This window comes from Symphalangus syndactylus, chromosome 15 (genome assembly GCF_028878055.3).
Source record: "Symphalangus syndactylus isolate Jambi chromosome 15, NHGRI_mSymSyn1-v2.1_pri, whole genome shotgun sequence".
NCBI lineage: Eukaryota > Metazoa > Chordata > Mammalia > Primates > Hylobatidae > Symphalangus > Symphalangus syndactylus.
Genome location: NC_072437.2, coordinates 103,304,844 through 103,320,554, shown reverse-complemented (window position 1 = coordinate 103,320,554; position 15,711 = coordinate 103,304,844). Strand labels below are relative to the sequence as shown.

The following is a 15,711-nucleotide window of genomic DNA, read 5'->3' as shown; positions in this document are numbered from 1 at the left end:
ATTGTGGCTCAGGAGTCAGGCAACCAGAGGCCACAAAATTACTAACCTCCCCAGTTGCTCCTATAGATAATATCATTATTATAAAACTTAAGATTGATGTTTGAGGTACTTTTCAGAACCTGCATTCTGATGGATCAGCTGGAGCTACCCAGCCCTGTAAACTGGTTTATCTTTCCTTGTGGTCCCCACCTAGGAACTGACTCAGCACAAGAGGACAGCTTTGATTCCCTATGATTTTATCACCAGTCCAACCAATCAGCAATTCCCATTCCCTAGCCCACTGCCTGCCAAATGATCTTTAAAAACCCCTAGCCTCCAAATTTTGGGAGAGGCTGTTTTGAGTAATAAAAAAACTCTGATATCCCATTTAGCTGGCTCTGCCTGCATTAAATTCTTTCTCTATTGCACTTCTCCTGTCTTGATAAATCAGTTCTATCTGGGCAGTAGGCAAGATAAACCCATTGGGCAGTTACACCAGTTTTGCTGTCACACCTTAAATTGCCAAAGTTATAGCCACAGTGTATGAGAAGTGCTTAGTTAAGATGGAAAAGGTATTAAAATTGTTGGCAGAAGACATGAACAGAAATGCATTCTGATTGATTTCAACTGGGTTCAGTACTCTATGGCTTTAGGTACCCACCAGGGGTGTTGCATCATATCCCCCTAAGATAAGGGGGAACTAGTGTACAGTTTTATTTCAGCATAGCCACTTCAACATACACACTTACTTGCGTATACATTGTCTATGGCTGCTGTCTTGCTGCAATGGTAGAGTTGTGTAGTTGTGATAGACACCGTGTCACCTACAAAGCCTAAATATTTACAATCTGGCCCTTTTTATAAAAAGTTTGCTGACCCGCCCCTTAGTTCAAGGTGGGCTCAGCCCAGACTTCTGTGTTCTCAAGACAAGAAATGTTAACAGGGAGTATTCATCCCAGGCCCTAGAGCCAGAGGACATAAATTCAAGTCAATCTCTGCAACTCAACCATGAGAGTGTGAAAAAGCTACCTAACATGCATATAGCTTAGTGTGTTTTTGTTGTTGCTGAAAAATAGTGATGATCGTTGTACCTTTCACATATGGTATATATGAAGAGTTGTAAGGTTTAAATGTGATTTTGCATGTTCATCACATTTAGTGTGTCACAGTAGCTGTGAGACCCAGAGTAGATTTATTATTATTATTTTAAAAATCAAATTTTGTTTTGTGTATTTAAGGTATACAACATGACGTTATGTGGTACATGTATATAATAGTTACAATAGTGAAACAAATTAACATATCCAGAGCAGATTTCTTTTTTTGTGTGTGTGTTAAGAAATATTAGTTTTATTTAACCAGTTTTCACAGCTGAATATTTATTCTATAAAAACTTTACAGATTGTACAGTTTATATATAGTTCAAACTACTGAACGAAAAGGTAGGTCCCACAGATGCAAAAATACTGTACCAATCAATCCAAGATAAAGGCAGATTTACACACTGTACAGCTCTCCACGTGGCCGGGGAGGTGGTCAGTTCTAAGTATAAACTTCAAAACTGTACAAAAATAAGAATTTGATTTTATTTCGCTCTTCATACATTCAATATGATTGCAAGCTCAGAAGCCTAACTAATAATAGGCATCTGGATGGTATATATGAAGAGTTGTAAGGTTTAAATGTGATTTTGCATGTTCATCACATTTAGTGTGTCACAGTAGCTGTGAGACCCACAGTAGATTTATTATTGTTATTTTAAAAACCAAATTTTGTTTTGTGTATTTAAGGTATACAACATGACGTTATGTGGTACATGTATATAATAGTTACAATAGTGAAAGAAATGAACATATCCAGAGCAGATTTCTTAACTCTCCATGCCACACTATTCTCATGTATAAAATGGAGAAAATGACAGTTGCTACCTCTAGGGGTTTTTGTGATGACTGATGAATTAAAGAAGTAAAGCATTGAGAAAAATGTCTGCTGAGTGCAGGAATTTAGTAAGCACTAGTCATTGCTGTCATGATCATCAGAATTGTTACTAACATTTAATCAAATAAAAAGCAACTATAAAAACAAAATATAAAGAAAATGACTAGAAAATTTGACAGAATTTGATCATAAAGTCTGAAAAGATTTCTCCTGAGTACCAAGTGTGTCAAATTTATTTGCTTTATAAATTATCATCTGCTTCCACTGGAACATAATTTTTTAAAAAAATTCTCTGATGGTTCCATTTCAGGAAAGAAATGTTTAATGTTTATTTCTAATGCTAATATAAAAATAAAAGAATTAAAAGCTACTTATTATATTCAGCAACATTTAGAAGAAAAAAATATATATACTTTGTTCTGTACAATGGTTTGTCCTCAAGTAAGAAAAATATTTAAAAACTCTCTCCTAAATCCCGTAGTGGCTCCGTATTTCACTCCATGTAACATTCAAAGTTCTTAAGGTAACCCACAGTGCCCCATGTGAGCATCTCCCATGATCTCCGTGAACTCTTCCCACACCTTTCAGACCCTGCATAAGGTCGCTTATTACCTCTTGGAACCCCCTCGTACACTCCTCTCCAGCTACCTGTGTCTTCTCAATGTTCCTGGAATATCATTGCCTTAGGGCCTGTGGTAGGCGGACTTATAAAATGGCTCCCCAAAATATCTTACCCTGATCCCAGGACTGATTATGATGAGAGATCACACCCATGAATATGTATCATTACCTGGAAAAAATGGATCTTGCCGATGTAACTGAGGCTAATCAGTTGACTTTGAATTAATTAAAAAGAAGATTATACAAGTGGATCCAACCTTATTACATGAGCTCTTTAACGGTAGAGAGTCTTCTCTGGATGGTAGCAGAAGAGGAAGCCAGGGAGATGTGAAGCATGAGAGAAGTTTGTCATGGGAAAGATTCTCTGCGACTGGAATAGAATGGGCTGCCTGGAAGAACTGAGAGTGACTTCTGGGAGCTGATTGTGATCCCCTGCTGGCCTCCAACAGGAAGGTGCTGACTTACACCTGCAACCACGAGAAACTGAACTTTACCAATGACCTGAATGAGCTGGGAAGTAGATTCTTCCTCAGGTCCTCCCGATAGCCCACTCTGCCCAAAACCTTGCTTTTGGCCTGGTGAAACTCTAAACAGAGAACCCAGTCACATCTACCCAGACCTCTGAGCTACACAAGTGTGAGATAAGAAATGGGTGTTGTTTTAACTTACTGTTTGTGGTGATTTATTATGAAATAATAGAATACTTGCTTGGCCTGCTTTTTATAGCTGGATAGCTGGAAGGATTTCTCCTTGATATCCATTTGGCTAATTCTCGTGCTCCTTGAAATCTTGACTCAAATGTTTCCTCCTTGAGAGGTCTAATTAAAAATTAAAATATTTAATATTTTAATATGCCCCATTCCACCCTAGCACTTGATCTGTCTGCTACCCTGCTTTACTGGCCCAGTTTTTTCTTCCACATAGACTCTTATTACATATAACATTAATATATAGATATACTCTGGCATAATATAATGTATTTCTTAAATTTGTTGTTCTCTCTCACCACCTGCCACAAGAATAAAAACAACGCCGCTGTCTGTTATATAACTAATGCCAAGTGCATGAAAAGGGCCTGGCCCACTGTGGGCATCTAATAAAAAAATTGTTGAATAATGAATGAATGAATGAATGAATGAATGAATGGATAAGAAGTTTACACAGAATGTTGGGCTGTGGTTTGCAGTGAAATAGGAGGTTCACAAACATACAAATAAACGTAATTAAAAGTCCAAGTTACTGTAACAATACTGTTTCCCTTTTGTAATGCTGTGCAGAAAATGTCTGCTATCACACAGAATGTTATTTAGTCTTATGAAAGAGATTAAATTTTGAAATGATGTTTAAATAAAGAGCAGAGATCAGATGATTCATTCAAAACTATGGAGAAAAACAACTTCAAAAATGCTTCCAAGAAAAATATTTTCAAAGTAATGTCATAGAATCTCTGAAAGAAAATGAACAAAATGTAAAGAGACAGTGTCCTCAGCAAAGAGCCATAAATAATGGGAAGCCTGTGTAGGGCAGTGTCTGAATCAGACTTCAGGAGTTAAATCAAACTTACAGATTAAATCAGATTTAAAGAATATAAAATAAAGACAGAAGAAAAGAACAAGGAATTGCATCTTTCTTCATAGCCTCATGATTTTTAAGTGATAAAACTCACAATTAAGAGATAAAGAAATAGCATTTGACCCAGCCATCCCATTACTGGGTATATACCCAAAGGATTATAAGTCATGCTGCTATAAAGACACATGCACACGTATGTTTATTGCGGCACTATTCACAATAGCAAAGACTTGGAACCAACCCAAATGTCCAACAGTGATAGACTGGATTAAGAAAATGTGGCACATATACACCATGGAATACTATGCAGCCATAAAAATGATGAGTTCATATCCTTTGTAGGGACATAGATGAAGCTGGAAACCATCATTCTCAGCAAACTATCGCAAGGACAAAAAACCAAACACCGCATGTTCTCACTCATAGGTGGGATTTGAACAATGAGAACACATGGACACAGGAAGGGGAACATCACACACAAGTGCCTGTTGTGGGGTGGGGGGAGGGGGGAGGGATAGCATTTGGAGATATACATGATGTTAAATGACGAGTTAGTGGGTGCAGCACACCAATATGGCACATGTATACATATGTAACTAACCTGCACATTGTGCACATGTACCATAAAACTTAAAGTATAATAAAAAAAGATAAACATTTGTACATGCCTATTTAAGTACACAAAGTGAAAATTATGGAAGGCTAAAATATGCAATGTAAACATTTCGGTTAATAGGGAGAAGAAAGCTTAGCATTACCAGTTGCATTAAACTCTTTTTCGCACTTGTTATTTTGAGATACGTCCCATCAATACCTAATTTATTGAGAGTTTTTAGCATGAAGGGTTGTTGAATTTTGTCAAAGGCCTTTTCTGCATTATTGAGATAATCATGTGGTTTTTGTCTTTGGTTCTGTTTATATGCTGGATTACATTTATTGATTTGCGTATGTTGAACCAGCCTTGCATCCCAGGGATGAAGCCCACTTGATCATGGTGGATAAGCTTTTTGATGTGCTGCTGGATTCGGTTTCCCAGTATTTTATTGAGGATTCTTGCATCAATGTTCATCGAGGATATTGGTCTGAAATTCTCTTTTTTGGTTCTGTCTCTGCCAGGCTTTGGTATCAGGACGATGCTGGCCTCATAAAATGTCTTAGGGAGGATTCCCTCTTTTTCTATCAGTTGGAATAGTTTCAGAAGGAATGGTACCAGTTCCTCCTTGTGCCTCTGGTAGAATTCGGCTGTGAATCCATCAGGTCCTGGACTCCTTTGGGTTGGTAAGCTATTGATTATTGCCGCAATTTCACAGCCTGTTATTGGTCTATTCAGAGATTCAACTTCTTCCTGGTTTAGTCTTGGGAGGGTGTATTTGTCGAGGAATTTATCCATTTCTTCTAGATTTTCTAGTTTATTTGCGTAGAGGTGTTTGTAGTATTCTCTGATGGTAGATTGTATTTCTGTAGGATCGGTGGTGATATCCCCTTTTTCATTTTTTATTACATCTATTTGATTCTTCTCTCTTTTCTTCTTTATTAGTCTTGCTAGCGGTCTATCAATTTTGTTGATCTTTTCAAAAAACCAGCTCCTGGATTCATTAATTTTTTGAAGGGTTTTTTGTGTCTCTATTTCCTTCAGTTCTGCTCTGATTTTAGTTATTTCTAGCCTTCTGCTAGCTTTTGAATGTGTTTGCTCTTGCATTTCTAGTTCTTTTAATTGTGATGTTAGGGTGTCAATTTTGGATCTTTCCTGCTTTCTCTTGTGGGCATTTAGTGCTATAAATTTCCCTCTGAACACTGCTTTGAATGTGTCCCAGAGATTCTCGTATGTTGTGTCTTTGTTCTCATTGGTTTCAAAGAAAATCTTTATTTCTGCCTTCATTTCATTATGTACCCAGTAGTCATTCACGAGCAGGTTGTTCAGTTTCCATGTAGTTGAGCGGTTTTGAGTGAGTTTCTTAATCCTGAGTTCTAGTTTGATTGCACTGTGGTCTGAGAGACAGTTTGTTATAATTTCTGTTCTTTTACATTTGCTGAGGAGTGCTTTACTTCCAACTATGTGGTCAATTTTGGAATAGGTGTGGTGTGGTGCTGAAAAAAATGTATATTCTGTTGATTTGGGGTGGAGAGTTCTGTAGATGTCTATTAGGTCCACTTTATGCAGAGCTGAGTTCAATTCCTGGATATCCTTGTTAACTTTCTGTCTCGTTGATCTGTCTAATGTTGACAGTGGGGTGTTAAAATCTCCCATTATTATTGTGTGGGAGTTTAAGTCCCTTTGTAGGTCACTCAAGACTTCCTTTATGAATCTGGGTGCTCTTGTGTTGGGTGCATATATATTTAGGATAGTTAGCTCTTCTTGTTGAATTGATCCCTTTACCATTATGTAATGGCCTTCTTTGTCTCTTTTGATCTTTGTTGGTTTAAAGTCTATTTTATCAGAGACTAGGATTGCAACCCCTGCCTTTTTTTGTTTTCCATTTGCTTGATAGATCTTCCTCCATCCCTTTATTTTGAGACTATGTGTGTCTTTGCACGTGAGATGGGTTTCCTGAATACAGCACACTGATGGGTCTTGACTCCTTATCCAATTTGCCAGTCTGTGGCTTTTAATTGGAGCATTTAGCCCATTTACATTTAAAGTTAATACTGTTATGTGTGAATTTGATCCTGTCATTATGATGTTAGTTGGTTATTTTGCTCGGTAGTTGATGCAGTTTCTTCCTAGCCTCGATGGTCTTTACAATTTGGCATGTTTTTGCAGTGGCTGGTACTGGTTGTTCCTTTCCATGTTTAGTGCTTCCTTCAGGAGCTCTTTTAGGGCAGGCCTGGTGGTGACAAAATCACTCAGCATTTGCTTGTCTGTAAAGTATTTTATTTCTCCTTCACTTACGAAGCTTAATTTGGCTGGATATGAAATTCTGAGTTGAAAATTCTTTTCTTTAAGAATGTTGAATATCGGCCCCCACTCTCTTCTGGCTTGTAGAATTTCTGCCGAGAGATCAGCTGTTAGTCTGATGGGCTTCCCTTTGTGGGTAACCCGACCTTTCTCTCTGGCTGCCCTTAACATTTTTTCCTTCATTTCAACTTTGGTGAATCTGACAATTATGTGTCTTGGAGTTGCTCTTCTCGAGGAGTATCTTTGTGGCGTTCTCTGTATTTCCTGAATCTGAATGTTGGCCTGCCTTGCTAGATTGGGGAAGTTCTCCTGGATCATATCTTGCAGAGTGTTTTCCAACTTGGTTCCATTCTCCCCGTCACTTTCAGGTACACCAATCAGATGTAGGTTTGGTCTTTTCACATAGTCCCAAATTTCTTGGAGGCTTTGTTTGTTTCTTTTTATTCTTTTTTCTCTAAACTTCTCTTCTCGCTTCATTTCATTCATTTCATCTTCCATCACTGATACCCTTTCTTCCAGTTGATCGCATCGGCTACCGAGGCTTCTGCAATCTTTGCGTAGTTCTCGATACTTGGCTTTCAGCTCCATCAGCTCCTTTAAGCCCTTCTCTCCATTGGTTATTCTAGTTATCCATTCGTGTAATTTTTTTTCAAAGTTTTTAACTTCTTTGCTATTGTTTTGAACTTCCTCCCGTAGCTCAGAGTAGTTTGATCGTCTGAAGCCTTCTTCTCTCAACTCGTCAAAGTCATACTCCATCCAGCTTTGTTCCGTTGCTGGTGAGGGACTGCGTTCCTTTGGAGGAGGAGAGGTGCTCTGCTTTTTAGAGTTTCTAGTTTTTCTGCTCTGTTTTTTCGCCATCTTTGTGGTTTTATCTACTTTTGGTCTTTGATGATGGTGATGTACAGATGGGTTTTTGGTGTGGATGTCCTTTCTGTTTGTTGGTTTTCCTTCTACCAGACAGGACCCTCAGCTGCAGGTCTGTTGGAGTTTGCTAGAGGTCCACTCCAGACCCTGTTTGGCTGGGTGTCAGCAGTGGTGGCTGCAGAACAGCGGATTTTCGTGAGACCACAAATTCAGCTATCTGATAGTTCCTCTGGAAGTTTTGTCTCAGAGGAGTACCCAGCCGAATGAGGTGTCAGTCTGTCCCTACTGGGGGGTGCCTCCCAGTTAGGCTGCTTGGGGGTCAGGGGCCCACTTTAGGAGGCAGTCTGTCCGTTCTCAGATCTCCAACTGCGTGCTGGGAGAACCACTACTCTCTTCCCACATTTTTCATAAAACATTAACCTTTGAATCTCTTAGGATGCACTTTGTAAATATAAACAGAAATAAAAAAGAAATATTCATAGGTTTTACGTATAGACAAAATGGGGCTCACTAGTATTTCAAAATTAAAAGCACTAGATCATAGACTTAACGACATATGGCACCATTATTTAGTTCTTGTGAAAATTTTCTATAATATTATTGTAAAAGTAATATATATTCTGTCACAACAACTATGAGTTTTGCCTTAACAACCTTCTTTTTATTGTTTCGACAAAATTTGCCATTGCTTTAGTTTGTCTTTATTTGCATAAGTCTCTAAGCCCACCCTTTTTAAAATTATAGATGTCAATACCTCTTTAGTTTTAAATAATAAAAAAATGCATTTTGAATTTGGTGTTATTTTTGGTTATTAATTTCATAAGTTACAGGGAAAAAGGCAGAGGTAAAATGTATTTTAAAACTAAAATATGAAATACAAGTTAGAATAGTTGGTGAATTTTAGGAAGCAAAGGCCCAGTACATAAGCATTTTATTCTAATTGTATTGTGTAGAATTTTTAATCAATAATGGGGATAATTACTCCAAATGGATCTATATGTGCTATCCAAGGTAGTTAATATTTTACTATTTTGTATTTTCTTCTTTTTTATTATACTTTAAGTTTGTATTTTTTTTAACTAATAGAATTAATGTTTACTAGCACCAAAACACACACGCACATACACACACATACACACACTCACACACCATGTAGATAAATCCAAAACAGTCAGTCCAACTCTTTCTCCCTAATGCTCAATTCCATGGATTCCCAGGAGTCCATGGAATTTAATTTAATACATCAATCAAACAATTTGCAAAGATCAAATCAGTGTAATTGGGATATTCATCACCTTAAATGTTTATATTTTCTTTATGCTAGAAACATCAGAATTGTTCCTTTCTAACTATTTTGAAATATGCTATAGATTGTTATAAACTATAGCCATCCTACTGATCTATTAAGCTCTGGATTTTATTGCTTCTATCAAACTGTATATTTGTAACATTTTTATATTAATTGACCCCATTTCATTTCTTCCTCTTATTTTTTAAACTCATATTAATTATTGAATTTATTCTCTAAAAATTTTTATGAGATGTAATTTTTATCTTCATTTTCTAGATTAAAAATTTGATATTTGGAGTAATTAAATATTTTTTTCAAGTCATGCAGCTAGTAAGTAGCAAACTAAGATCAAATTCTGACATATTGTTCCCAAAACCCCTTATCTTCCATTATGTTATATTCTCTGAACAATACTCTCATTCGCTCTAGGAGAAGCAACTATCCATGCCAAGTAGTTTGCAGAGAGAACAAACATTGTTCTCACTCCCAAGTTAGCTGGTAATTTATGTCTGAAATTCCTTTATCAGAGAAATCATGTATTTTTTTAAAGATGTGGGCCTTGCTATATTCCTCAGCCTGATTGGATTTTTTAACCTCTTGAAGGCAGGATTTATGTGATATTATTATAAAATCATATATTATTATAAAATCATAAGAAACAGTACTGCCTGCCTAATAGTTGGCCAAATAATGTATGCTGAAACAATTACTTCTTGAAAATGCTTCATATGTAAATATGCAAAAGGTAGCATATAGGCTTAAATGACCAACTAATCAACAATGCCTATCTGACCCTTTCCTAAAGGTAGAGATAAGAAAGAGTTGCAGAAGGGTGATGGTTGTGATATTGAAGCCCCTTACAGGAAGAGAAAGGATGAAGAACCAAAGATATCACAGAGAAAATTGTTTCCCCATTTCCACATTTCCAATAGACCTTGATTAAAAAATTGGCTAAAGACTAGACTTAAAATACAGCTAGCAGCCAGTCATCATCACTGCAAAATAAACTTCTTTGGAAAAACACATACTGAAACACAGCAATCAATTACTTTGTATTTAGGAGTAAATTACAATCATTAGGACTAGTAATTTTTAACATGTGGAGTACTGAGGATGTCGAGTTTTACCCCCCCACTACAGAGAGAAGGGATGTTATTAAAATAATAAATTTGTCAATTACTGTTCTTATCTATATGTGGGTCTATCAATGAGGTGTTTAGAATTCAAAACAATGCTCATAATACTAAAGTTTCTCCCTGATCTTGGGTAGCCAATTCTACCTATCCAAATGCACAATCGCTAAGGAGGTGTCACTCTTCAACTCTAAGTGTAAGCTCACAGATAAAGCACCAAAGCAAGGCTTTTCCACTTTGTCAAAAAACTTCCTCTAAGGTGTGTATAAGTGCTGTTTTAAAATGCTATATATTTTCACCTTTTTTGTGTGAGTAGTTCTTTGTCACTTTTAGGGTTAACACAAGGAAGTCTATAAAAAGGACTCACTTGGTACTAGAAGCACTCATGTATTAGGGTTCTCTAGAGTGACAGAAAAAATAGGATATACGTGTATATATATGTATATCCTATATTATATATATATATATATATCCTATATTACATATTATATATGGAGTTTATTAAGTAATATTAACTCATGTGATCACAAGCTCCCACAATAGGCTGTCTACAAGCTGAGGAGCCAGAAAGCCAGTCTGAGTCCCAAAGCTGAACAACCTGGAGACCTGTGTTGGAGGGCAGGAAGCATCCAGTGCTGGAGAAAGATGTAGGCTGGGAGGCTAGGCCAGTCTCACCTTTTCACATTTTTCTGCCTGTTTTATATACTGGCCATGCTGGCAGCTGATTAGATGGTGCCCACCCAGATTAAGGGTGGGTCTGCCTTTCCCAGCCCACTGACTCAAATGTTAATCTCCTTTGGCAACACCCTCACAGATATACCCAGGATCAATACTTTGCATCCTTCAATCCAATCAAGTTGACAGTATTAACCATCACAACCCACATTTGAAAAGAAAGAAATCAATATTTTGAAAGGCAAAAAAGAGTGGGCAGATATGTAAGAATAAAAAAACGGGTTTAAATAAAAAAGGAAGGAAAAAATTTAGAAGTGGTGAGAGGCAATGATGGAGGAGGAAAAAGGAATCATACTGAAAATTGTAAGTAAATGGAAAAAGAAAACTATTAGTCTAAGAGATGGCTGTGAAATTTTGCCACCAATTGCTTCAAATGTCACTTAGTAGCACTAAAGCACTTGGAAATGTTCAAGTTGCTGTAGGGGCAAATGAGATACATCTGAGTAAACAAAGTAAATTGATAAAAGAAAAGCTAGTCCTGTAATCCCAGCACTTTGGGAGGCCAAGGTGGGCAGATCAAGAGGTCAAGAGATTGAGACCAGCCTGACCAACATGGTGAAACCCCATCTCTACTAAAAATACAAAAATTAGTTGGGTGTTGTGGCATATGCCTATAATCCCAGCTACTCAGGAGGATGAGGCAGGAGAATCACTTGAACTCGGGAGGCAGAGGTTGCAGTGAGCCAAGATCGCGCCATTACATTCCAGCCTGGGGAACAGAGTAGACTTCATCTCAAAAATAAATAAACAGGCTGGGCGCAGTGGCTCACGCTTGTAATCCCAGCACTTTGGGAGGCCGAGGTGGGCGGATCACGAGGTCAGAAGATCGAGACCACGGTGAAACCCCGTCTCTACTAAAAATACAAAAAATTATCCGGGTGTGGTGGCGGGCGCCTGTAGTCCCAGCTACTCGGGAGGCTGAGGCAGGAGAATGGCGGGAACCTGGGAGGCGGAGCTTGCAGTGAGCCGAGATCGCGCCACTGCACTCCAGCCTGGGCGACAGAGCGAGACTCCGTCTCAAGAAAAAAATAAAAATTAAAAATAAATAAATAAATAAACAAACTAAAATAAAATAAAAGCTTGTTTGTGTAAGTTTGGCATCTGCATGATTCCGCAGCTGTTTTTTTTTTTGTCTTGTACACAGTGATGGTAACACTTCAGCAGTTACTTGCTGAAGCCTAGCTTCACTAGGCAAGATCATGACAGATGATGAAGTACAGAAAAGTATTCACAAAGCAATTTATATTGAAGAACATTTAGGCAGTTATATGTTGCAAAGAGAGAAAAAAAAACAAGATTAAGGACAAAGTAAAACTCAGTGGTAAAGCTAAGCCGAATAATTGCATGTGGTATATTGGAGATTTTGTTATATTTGGGTCTACACAGGTGTATGGAAGGTGACAACGTGCCAGCCAAAGAAGAATGCTCAATGAGCACCACCCAACCGGAGCAAGGATGTGGCAGGCTCTGGGTACAGACAGATGGAAGTCTCTGGCAAGCTCTTCTTTATATTTTTCTCACTCTGTGGATAAATACAGGCACTCACAGATATCATTGTAAATTTCAGTTGCTATTTCTAGGGAGCCCAATGTTGTGTGCAGTATTATAAGGGAATGGTGGCTCTTGTGTGAAGATTTACCTCACTGCATTGTCATCCTCTGATGATACCCCCAGGAAATACATCCCAGAGTTCAAGGAACAGAAAGACACACTGACCAAGTAGAGATTTTCAAATAACATAGACTGGTAACTCAATTAAAAACACACAGTGGAGGGTCAAGGGAAAAAAATAAAGGTAAAATAACCCACTTAGGATAGAGTGCAACGAAGACAGAAAAGACATACTGAGTCCCTAGATATGTTCTATCAGAGAAACACAGTTAGAAGTATGCCTGGCCAAGCTGTAGTTCATCATTTAACCTGATGAGCAGCTGTAGACTTTATTTATGTCTCTTGGGAAACCACAGGTAGGGTCAGAAGGGTTTCACAAATGGTTGGTCAATTTAAGAACTCATAAATATTGTGTGCCTTCATAAGCCTCATGAATTTGTTATGTATTGGGAGTATTATATGCCACAGGTATATGCAGTGTATTATGAATATTAAGTGCCACTTGATCTTTCTGTCTTTATGTTTGGTGCATACCTGTTTCATTTGTGTTATCTATTCCTAACCCATAATATAGTTTACTGATTTACTTAATATTTTCATGAATTCTGTCTATGCCTCACAAGCTACTTGTCTCCACATCGAATTTATCATCATTTGTCTCTTTTTCCTATTTCCTATAGCAGAATTGAATCATCTTAAATAATAAAGGAAATTCACATTACATTAAAAGTGAGAGAGGACTTTCTAGGGAGAAGGGAAATGTAAAAGCTGGGAGAATTGGGTCAGCAATAGTTGAGACGACATTATAATTTAACATAGTTGTAGTGAATGTTGGGAGATAATGAAAAAAGATAACATAGTGAGTCCATGTCTGTTTTACAAGGTTGATGATTAGTGCTTTCTTATTAGAAACAGGAGTGTCTGCTACAAACAGGAATGCCTGCTATGCTGTTTCTACCTTAGAATATGAGACTCACTCTTAAAAGGTCCAGAGTGAGGCCGGGCGCGGTGGCTCACGCTTGTAATCCCAGCACTTTGGGAGGCCGAGGCGGACGGATCACGAGGTCAGGAGATCGAGACCACGGTGAAACTCTGTCTCTACTAAAAAATACAAAAAATTAGCCGGGCGTGGTGGCGGGCGCCTGTAGTCCCAGCTACTCGGAGAGGCTGAGGCAGGAGAATGGCGTGAACCCGGGAGGCGGAGCTTGCAGTGAGCCGAGATTGCGCCACTGCACTCCAGCCTGGGCGACAGAGCGAGACTCCGTCTCAAAAAAAAAAAAAAAAAAAGGTCCAGAGTGAGATAACTATCTTCTGTCTTTAGGTCTAATTATCACCTTTTCCTTAAGCATTGCCTCCCTTAGGAACAGCATCTTCACAGCGTGATCGATGGAGAAGATATTCACTCCTCAGGATAGACTCCATTTTCTACCCAAAGTCCCAGCAACACAATTACCACAAAGCAGGTAAATCTTCTTTCCATTCTGATTAAATGATACGTATACAAGGATGCATCTTAAAACAAGGTGAATATACAATGAAATTTCTATTCTTTAAAGCTATCTCTCCTCTAGTGGGAGATGAATTTATATTTGTGTGATGTTTCCTGCAGCTCCCGTTGTCGCAGTCCCCATTTCTTATTCCCTGTCTTTTCTGTCTGTTCATCTAGCACACACACCACTTTCCGATAAAGACACAGTGTTCCACCAAATTAAAATATGTTTTACTAAGAAAGAACAAAGTCACTGTGATGTAATGGAGCCTACCTACACAAAAATCAATTTGCTTGACAAAATAAAAAATTATTTTTTAAGTCTTAAAACATCCGAATTCATGCTGGGAAAACTGGCTAGCAATAAGCAGAAGAATGAAACTGGACCCCTATCTCTCACAAAAAAATAACTCAAGATGGATTAAAGACTTAAATATAAGACCTCAAACTATAAAAATCCCAGAAGAAAACCTAAGAAACATTTTTCTGGACATTGGCCTAGAATTTATGACTAAGACTTCAAAAGCAAAAGCAACAAAAAGAAAAACTGACAACCGGTACCTAATTAAACTATAGAAATTTTGCACAGCCCTAATAACCTATCAAAATTGTAAACAGCCTGCAAAATGGAAGAAAATATTTGTAAACTATGCATCCAACAAAAGACTAATATCCAGAATCTATAAGCAACTTAAACAAATCAACAAGAAAAAAACAAATGACCCTATTAAAAAGTGGATAAAGGACATGAACAGACTTCTCAAAAGAAGACATACATGCGTCCAACAAACACGAAAAGAGAAATGCTCAACACCACTAATTGTCAGAGAAATGCAGACTGAAGCCACAGTGAGATACCATCTCACACCAGTCAGAATGACTATTAAAAAGTCGTAAAATAACATGTTGGTGAGGATTCAGAGAAATGGGAACACTTACACCCTGTTGGTGGGAATGTAAATTAGTTCAGCCCCTATGGAAAGGAGCTTGGAGATTCCTCAAAGAACAACAAAAATAAGACTACCATTCGACCCAGTAATCCCACTACTGGATATCTACCAAAAGGAAAAAAATTGTTCTACCAAAAAGATACCTGTACGCATTTGTATTTTGGTATTGTTAACGATTAACAATACCCAAATCAACCTGGATGTCCATCAGTGTGGACTGGATAAAGACAATGTGGTACATATAAACAAGGGAATATTATATAGCCATGAAAACAAATGAGATTATGTCCTTTGCAGCAACATTGATACAGCTGCAGATCATTATCCTAAGTGAATTAACACAGAAACAGAAAATCAAATACCACATGTTCTCACTTATAAGTGGAAGCTAAACAATGAGTACACACACATAAGGATGGAAACAGTAGACACTGGGGACTCCAAGAAAGGGGAGACTGGGAGCAAGTGTTGAAAAACTACCCACTGAGTACTGTGTTTGCTGTTTGGGTGATGGGTTTTATGGAATCCCAAATATCAGCATTACACATTACACCCATTTGACAAACCTGCACATGTACCCCTGAATCTATAAAAGTTTTAACCCTAAGAAAATACTGGATTCAGACTACAAA

The 15,711-nt window shown here is 37.8% G+C and overlaps 1 long non-coding RNA gene across 1 annotated transcript in view; it reads left to right on the top strand.

Moving 5' to 3' along the window:
• The window catches only part of LOC129463951 (uncharacterized), a 291,839-nt gene that overhangs the window by 195,688 nt on the left and 80,440 nt on the right, over positions 1–15,711 (top strand). Inside the window, exon 5 of the long non-coding RNA XR_010115965.1 lies at positions 12,416–14,103. This is a non-coding gene — a long non-coding RNA (uncharacterized lncRNA). The remainder of the gene's footprint in view (positions 1–12,415; positions 14,104–15,711) is intronic.